Genomic DNA, 7248 nt, shown 5'->3' with positions numbered 1-7248 from the left:
ATATATATATATATATATATATATATATATATATATATATATATATAAAACACAAAACTATAGAAACTGCACAATGTAAAATTATGATGACCAAACTTGGTCTCAAAGAAGGGATGTGAAGAGACACCTGCATTTACTCTTTTGCAGAAGTAGGAAGTCCTTGACTATAGAATATTGTATTTAACATCATGCTTTTTCATTGATTTTGTTGATTTTTCCTCTTCTTATTGTAAGGATTGGTTCTGTGGGAGGGGGTTGGAAGGAATACAGGGGAAATTCAGTGATGTAAAAACAAAAGATATCAATCAAAACCTATGTAAATAAAATGAATACCTAAAATAGGAAATTTCTACACTCTACCTCCCTCTACCGTGGCAGTCACTTTCTCCCTAAAATCTGGTATGTTCATACTTTCCATGAGTTCCTCTTCTTTGGACTTTTACAGCCCATGGCAGCGTCCCCAGCCAAAGGCTTACAGTGTTCAGACTTACAGAGCTTGAGGGCATATTCTGGGGCATGGTTTGTGCCATGCCAAGTCCTAAAATTGCTAATTGCTGTCCTGTTGTTGCCTTTCCTGGAGGAGACAGCTAAAGCTCAAATGGTCAACTTTCAGACATCACTGGGAGAGACTTGGGGTGGCAGAAACCTTTCCGGTATCCCCATCCTTCCTGCTTCCATGTAAGAACCCATGTGAATGGCCCCTGGACCTTGAAGAGTCAGAAGCTACTTAGTCAAATGTGCAGAAGGATGACAGTCTGATTGCAGAGGTCTATGGTCTATTAATTAGAAGCAGTAAATAGGGTGAGGAAGTCATAGAGGCCTAGTTGCTTGAGGACTAGATGGGTCACGGGGAAGTTTTCTGGGAACTGAGAGTAGCAGGTTGTAAGCAGTGGCTATAACAAGGTCCTTGAATAATGAATCTGGCCATAGACTATCCATCCCTTTCAGTGAGACCAGAGCTGGCTGGCAGAGAGGATCACTTCACAAAACCACTCCAGAGGCAGACATCTGTGACTGGGGTATTGTGCCCTCATGTACCCAAGAAAAAAGCCTTCTATGAGCTCAATCTTTGGCGATGGCCCAGAGATCCCAGAGTTTCTGGCTCAGCTCAGGGGCTAAAGGGGTGGGTATTTTGAGAGGGAGGCAGAGAGAAGGAATGGGGGAACAAAAGAGGGGGTGAAATCTGTTGGGGGGAGGGGAGAGAAGTTCCTGCTGGGTTACCATTATTTGATTAGAACCACATTGCTGTTCCTTCCCTTGGGCCATGGCAAAGAACAGAGAAGGAGTAGGAGAGAGGAGGAGGTTTACTAGTGAGCACGCAAAACTGAACAAGGACTTGAACCAAAGCAAGTCAGAGTCTGGAACTGCTCCTATACTGAGTACCAACCCAGACTCCCCAAAAATATTATTACTGTAATACTAACCAAACCCAAAACCCCACTGAGCTGGTTAGAACCAGCACCGAACCTCATCATTTCCTCCAATCACTCACTGGGTAGGAACAAACACACCCCAGAATTCCTCTTGGTCAAGTTCTTGTTTCACTTACCTTGAGTCCTTGGACTGAACCAGATACAAAGTGGTCTGTACCACCAGATGCCAGTATGCAACCTGGAACTGGTGGGGGGAGGGGAGAAGGAATTGCTCCCAGAGTCTAGATCCCTTTGGAGTCTGGGGTAGGGCAGGAAGGATATTAACCAGAATTGGGGATATTTTGGGTTCCAAATACTGCCTTTGCTGTTGACTCACAAAATGAAGATAGACAAGTCATTCCCCTCTCTGGGCCTCAGGACAACACATTACAGTGAAAAGAGGGACTGAGTTGGGAGTCCAAGTACCTGAGTTTAAATCCCACCTGATACCTAGTAACTGTGTGACCTTGGGCCTCAGTTTCTTCATCTGAAAAATGAAGCGATTAGACTTAGATGGGACTTCCATCTCCAAATCTATGATCTTATGAATCTATCATTTTGCTTGCCTTACAGGAATGTTATAAGGACCCAATGAGAAGACTATAAGTATATGGAAGCACTTCAGAAGAGTCATGCCTTATGTATTTGGTAGAGGCCCAATTCTTTTTCATTCAAACATTTATGAAGGGTCTATGATGTTTCCAACTCCATTATTATTAATTTTCCCATCATGGGACAGATACTCAATATGAGAATCAAGAATATGTCTGAGACAGAGGATGGGATAGAAAGGGGTATGATACCTCTCCCCTACCACCACCATGTTTCTTTTGTCTTTAATATCCAAGGTCCCATCTAGGTATCATAAACTTCCAGTCTGTCCATCTACCAGCCAAGCCTGCCAAGGTCCTCCCAACCTGATAAGGACTAGCAAAAGAATGTGCCATCCTGAAAGCAGGCCATGTGGGGAGAGCAGTGAAGAAAAAAGATAATGATCAGGAGAAGATAGAATCAGGCTGTCCACACTGAGCTCTCCAGACATTGACATCATCAATAGGCCAGGGTCTATTGCGGTCTTCTCTTTTTTGGAAGTTGGGAACAAATTCTTCTGTAACAATTTTATTAGTATTAAGGGATGTTCTGTAATCATCTGGGGGATGCTGGGAACCTTTCTCTCATAACCACAAATAGTATTGAACATTACAGGTTTAATCTGCCTGCCCAGAAAGGCAGGTCATAGTGAATGAGTTTCTTATCTATTTATCTATTAGTATAAGCCTGTTATAGCAGCAGAAGAAGGTCTCTAGAAGGTAGGCTTAAGTTTCCCAAGCAGAGATAGGTTGCAGCCATAACTGGTGGCATCTGATTAAACCATATTATCTAGCTTGTCTGGGCTAGCCTAGTGCATCTTGACTGTTTTTCATGACCTGACATTTTCAGGAAAGCAGCAAAGTTTTTCAACTACTTCCTGCCAACAAACCCCAATACCCTATGCCCAACTTCATGCTCTCCTGTGGAAAAGATAAGGAAAGATAAAGCCTCAGCCTAGAGGAGCTCCCAGTCTAGTTGGGGAAGCAAAATATAACCACAGGCAACACAGACTGAATAAGGCAATTTAATACTTGAAGATTCTATTGACTTGTATTACTGAAGAGTTCAGAGAAGAGAGAAATTATTACTGGCTAGAGTAATGAGAGAAGGCTTCATATCAGAGGTAGAAACTAGAGGGTGCGTCTTGAAGGATGGGTAGGAGCTGGAGACATAGTAGGAGAGAGAAAGAGCATTCTAGGTAGTAGGAATTATACAGGCTAAAAAGTGGAAGTGGGAATGAGCCCAGAATATGTATGAGGAAGAGAAAAGTCAAGCCTGACTAGAGCAAAGGGTGTGGAAGGGGAGGAGGAAACAATAAGCTATTGAAGTAGGTTGAAGCTAGATTGTGGAAGGTGATGAATGGCAGCTCATGGTGTTTAGACTTTAGTCTTTTAGGCACTATGGAACCAAGCTGAGCAGAAGGGAACCATCCTTAAAGAGGCGTTTTAGGAAGATAATTCTGGAAATGGTGTGAAGGATGAGGGGAGAAACTGGAGTCAGGGAGAACAATCAAGAGACTTTTAACAATAACACAGGAGAAAGGAAAGGTATGAGGACCTGAACTAGAAGACGAATGGAGGAATGAGGTAATATATTGAAACGAATAATGAGAAAGACCAGGGAATCAGATGGTTGACTGATGTTCTGAGGTAGAGTCATGAGAAGGATAGTATTACCTTTGACAGAGACAAAGGGAAGGTAGGAGATAATGCCTGCCTAGGGTTTGAGGTGCAGAAGTGAGAATGAAGATTTGGTTTTAGGTGATCTTTCTCCCAGGGCTTGTGGGGAGGGGGTATCCATTAGGAAGGGCTAAAGCTTGATGCTTAAATCCACATTTGGAAGGATTATTCTTTTTAACAGTGGTACTCAGTCATTCCCAGGACCCTAATAGCCATGAGCATCCCACCATTTATATATTTATATAAATAATATTTACTTTTAATTAATTTTGTTTTAATTTTAATCTACCAATATAAGTATGCATTAGTATAAATAGAAGCAAAAGAAAGACAAGAAAAATTTAACAAAATAATAAATGAGTATAAATATAACCATACACTTTGATTAATTTGCTAGTTTTTTTTTAATTTTATTTTTTATTCTAAACTTGACAAAAGTAGAACAGAAAAAGTGAATTACACCAGTGGCCAGGAATGTGTACCATGCTTGCTTCTCTCTCCAAGTATATGATAAATTCAGCATGTTATTTTCAAAGCTGTCCTGTTTGTCAGTGTTTCCTGTTCTCTTCTGAGTATTTTTTAAATACTTCAATAACCAAGTACCAATTATTAAAGGAAGCACTCTGTGTATACTGACTCAAAACAAGGAAGTAACAAAGTATCCATTGTAGCCTATAGAAACATTCTTCCCCTGTTAATGTTTTCATTACACAGCTGTGTTCTATTGATATTGTTCCTATGATTCTTTCTTCCCTCTTCATTGCTTCAGGGGAGTTTTCCCATTTTCCTTTGAATTATTCACATTTGTCATTTCTTTAACTTATTGCTGTATTTTGTTTTGACACAACGGACACTTCCCAACCCAAATAACCTCACCCTACCAAGTACATTTCCTGAAAACAATTAAACAAAATTGTCTAATGGCAAGATTGAGGCTGATAGTACACATTACTTTCCATTTTTTGCTATGTACTGATTGTTAACAGGAAGGATGTGTGTTTTAATTTTGATAGCAGTGGTATCAACATTCTCTACTGTACTTGACCCATACACACTTCGTTACTTTGCAGTGTTGACTTTATTTCCAGAATAGTAGTCAGTGTGCATATTGCTTTTTTATACTGTTTTCTTCATTCTGCATCACATCAAATATCTTCATGTATTTCTCTTAATTCTTCATATTCAATATTTTTGTGGCACAGTAATATTCCATTATAGTTATATAACATAATTCATTAGCATTACTCCACTGATTGTTGGTTACTACCTGTGTCAGTTTTTTGCTCTGCAATTACAAGTAGTGACGGTAGGAATATTTTTGTGTACAGGTAGGTCATATATGTGTATATATACATACATACATATATGTATATGTGTATATAAAATTCCATATAGGTTAGAGACTATGTTTTTGCTAATAGTGAACTCCCAAGCACCTTCTCTGAAAATCAGACCCTTAGAGAGTTATATAGAGCCCTGAGGTGCTAAGAGATGTTCCCAGGTCATACAGTTAGTATGTGTCAGAAGTAGTGCTTGAACCCAGATCAATCTCCCAGCTTTCAAGGCTAGTTCTCTATTCAGTAAGCCATACTTCATCTTATATAATTCTATAGAGCTCTTCAAAGAGATTGGAACAAATTACAACTCCACTAGCAATATTCAGGCATAAGTTTTTCTGAAGTCATATTGGCATTGAATTTTATTACTATTTCTCTTTATTTCTTGAGCTTTTATTCAGTTCAGTTCAAATCAATAAGCACTAAGGATCCACCACGTCCAAGGTATGATGCTATGTATGAGGGTACCGAAATGGACCAGCCCCTGTGCCTAAAAAGCTTATACTCTACTGAGAGGATTCAACATATAAAAGATAAATAAATAAAAGGTCATAATAATAATGATGATGATGATGACGATGGTGGGGTAAGAGGAAACTTCACAAAGGAGAAAGTAGCACCTGAACTGAGCCATGAAGGAAGTTAAGGAAACTGAGAAGCAAAGATGAAGAAATCAATTCCAGGAATTTGAGGTAGTTTGTGCAGAGGCCTGGAATGGAGATGGGAAATGGTAGACTCCATGATTTTGGGAAACAGCTAATTGGCCAGTTTGACTGGAATGGAGAGTGGTTGCTAGAGACACAGTATGAGCTAAAACTGGAAAGATAGGTGGCTTCTTGTTTATTCTACTATGTTATGGAAATGCTTGTTGTTAAATTTTATACTATCATCCACAGGGAGACACTGAAGACTTTTGAGCAGGGTAGTGACATGGTCACACCTCAGACATGTTCCTTTGGAAGATGTTTTTGGCAACTGTGTGGAGGATGAATTGGAGAGGACAGTGTCTAAAAGGGGGAGATGACTTAAGAAGCCCAGCAGAGGGCCCCGAACTGGGGTAGTGGCCATGTCGCCTGAGAGAAAGGGAAGGATATGAGAGAAGTTATAGAGGTGTAATAAATCTCATTTGCCACTTGAATGAATAGAAGAGGTTAGACATAAGAACAGTCAAGGCTAACTTCCTAGGTTGCTTCATACTTATGGAAAAGCTTCTTGTGTTTCTCCATTACAAATAATATTAGTTCTTGATTTCAGATAAATTCTTTTTATCATGTTAAGGAAAAATCTTTAATGCATGTTATATCTTGTCAAATGCTTTTGCTGCATCTTTTGATATCATTCTATCTTTTTGATTATTGAGGTCATCACAGAATCACAGAGATGGAAACCATCTCCAACCTAATGACCTCAGAAACCATTGAAGCTATTCTATATCTGAATAAGAATCATGTTTTCGAAATAACCTGGTCATCTATACTTTATTAGAAGACCTCTAATAGTGGGGTGGGCCAGACAGGAACCTCATACCCTTAGAGGTAACCCACTCCACCTTTGACTCACTTTAATTGATAGGAAGAGTTTCCTGATATCAAACCTAATTTGGCCTCTAGCAATTTCTTTACTCATTGCTCCTAAATTTGGTCTCTGTTGCCAAGATCTGATCCCTCTTCTGTATAGCAGCATTTCAAATGATTGAGAAGAGCTATCATGTCTGGTGCTCTCTCTCTCTCTCTCTCTCTCTCCATATGTACATATGTATGTATGTGTGTATTGGGTGTGGGGAGAATGAGAGAGAGAGAGATAAAGAGTGATCTTCTCTTTTCCAGTCTATACATCATCCAAGGAGCCAAGTTCCTTCAATTGATCCTCATATGACATGATCTTGTGGCTGTCCATCATCCTGATTGCTTTCTTGGATGTCCCCCACCTTGTCAATGTCCCAGCACTGAAATTTTTATTCAGTTGTTTCTGTCACGTCCAATTCTTCATGACCCCATTTTGGGGTTTTCTTGGCAAAGATACTAGAGTTGTTTGCTCTTTCCTTCTCCAGGTCATTTTACAAATGAGGCAAACAGAATTAAGTGACTTGCTGTGATAGTAATGGAATATAAAGATTCCCCTGTATTGGCTTGGTTTTCAAATTGATTGTGTTAAAACCCAGAGCTTGTTAATCCCACCTGTAGGATGGACTTGTTGATGTGAAAAGAGAGTCCTGAACTGGGAGGAGCT

General features: G+C 39.7%; 1 protein-coding gene, 1 long non-coding RNA gene and 1 pseudogene across 3 annotated transcripts in view; 1 reads left to right on the top strand and 2 right to left on the bottom strand.

Moving 5' to 3' along the window:
• LOC138176573 (PDZ and LIM domain protein 4-like) overlaps nt 1–7248 on the top strand; it is a 148706-nt gene that overhangs the window by 81090 nt on the left and 60368 nt on the right. The window lies entirely within an intron of this gene.
• LOC138176574 (uncharacterized) overlaps nt 1–7248 on the bottom strand; it is an 80673-nt gene that overhangs the window by 23353 nt on the left and 50072 nt on the right. The gene's annotated exons all lie outside the window — the stretch shown is intronic.
• Nucleotides 6045–7248, bottom strand: part of LOC138176568 (formin-binding protein 1 pseudogene) — a 2971-nt pseudogene continuing 1767 nt past the window's right edge.

Source organism: Petaurus breviceps, unplaced genomic scaffold, assembly GCF_028583685.1.
Source record: "Petaurus breviceps papuanus isolate PSGF00001 unplaced genomic scaffold, PetGlider_PUasm1.0 89984, whole genome shotgun sequence".
NCBI lineage: Eukaryota > Metazoa > Chordata > Mammalia > Diprotodontia > Petauridae > Petaurus > Petaurus breviceps.
This window is presented reverse-complemented; position numbering and strand designations above follow the sequence as displayed.